We start from the raw sequence: 1,022 nt of genomic DNA on the forward strand, positions 1-1,022 counted from the left end.
TTGTAGGAAACAAAAAGATCTTTTTGTAGTAACTGTTCTTTACACGATTAGTTTTTGTTAAGGGTGACAATAGAATAGTGAGAGCACACTTTTTGTATTAATTGTATTTAGACATATTTCAATTTTAGTTACCATTAGCTAAATATTGCGGTACAATTCTAAGCTAGTGGGCGTATGTATCCCTCAGTATATGTATATGGTCATATATGGTCTTAGATATCTTTTGCGTACCCATATTTCTGGTATCGAACAGCACTGTTTGACTTTATTTGATAATACAGGGTGACCCGAAATTCATGCAACAAAATTTAGTCACAGATTCTTAAGACAAATTTAGGGGACCCGTATTTTTTATTTTTGCCAAGTGGCCCCCTCTTTCGGAGTTACAGCCCCCTGAAGTCCGCCCCTAAGAATAATCTTTTTTTTATATCTCAGAACCCTGTTGTACGAGAATCACTAAATTTGGTACACAGGGGTTTTATGACATGTGGAATCTGATGGTGCTACGTTTTTTGGCGGGGAACCCCCTTAAGACAATTTTTCGTGGGCCCTTTTGTCTTTGGAGCCAAAAAAATTTCGTCGCATATTTAAATTTCTTAAAAATTATCTGTCCACTTGAAAGCCATTAAATTTAGAAACTTTTTGTCTCTTTATACTTTTTTCGTAAACGCAATGTTTTCGTGACAAATGTCAAAATGTGATCGAATGTATACAGGGTGTCTCATAATTAGCTGCCAACCCTGAACAGGCCAATCGCGTTGTGATAAATGAATGAAATTTGGTGTACACAGCTAAATTTTGATGAGCAATTTGATGGACTAATCCATTTATTTCCACAAGGTCCATTGGGGTGGGTACGGGGGGCCCTTGGTACTTTGCGTGTGTAACTTTTTCATCTTTGACTTTTTAACAAATTGGACAGCAAATTCCGTTTTCCCGAACTGTTTTACGTTAAAAAGGTACTCTTGTTTCAAATAGTTATCTTTAACGGTTTCTGAGAAAATCGCTCTTGAATTAATCCC

Source organism: Anoplophora glabripennis, unplaced genomic scaffold (genome assembly GCF_000390285.2).
Source record: "Anoplophora glabripennis isolate ALB-LARVAE unplaced genomic scaffold, Agla_2.0 scaffold3069, whole genome shotgun sequence".
Lineage (NCBI taxonomy): Eukaryota > Metazoa > Arthropoda > Insecta > Coleoptera > Cerambycidae > Anoplophora > Anoplophora glabripennis.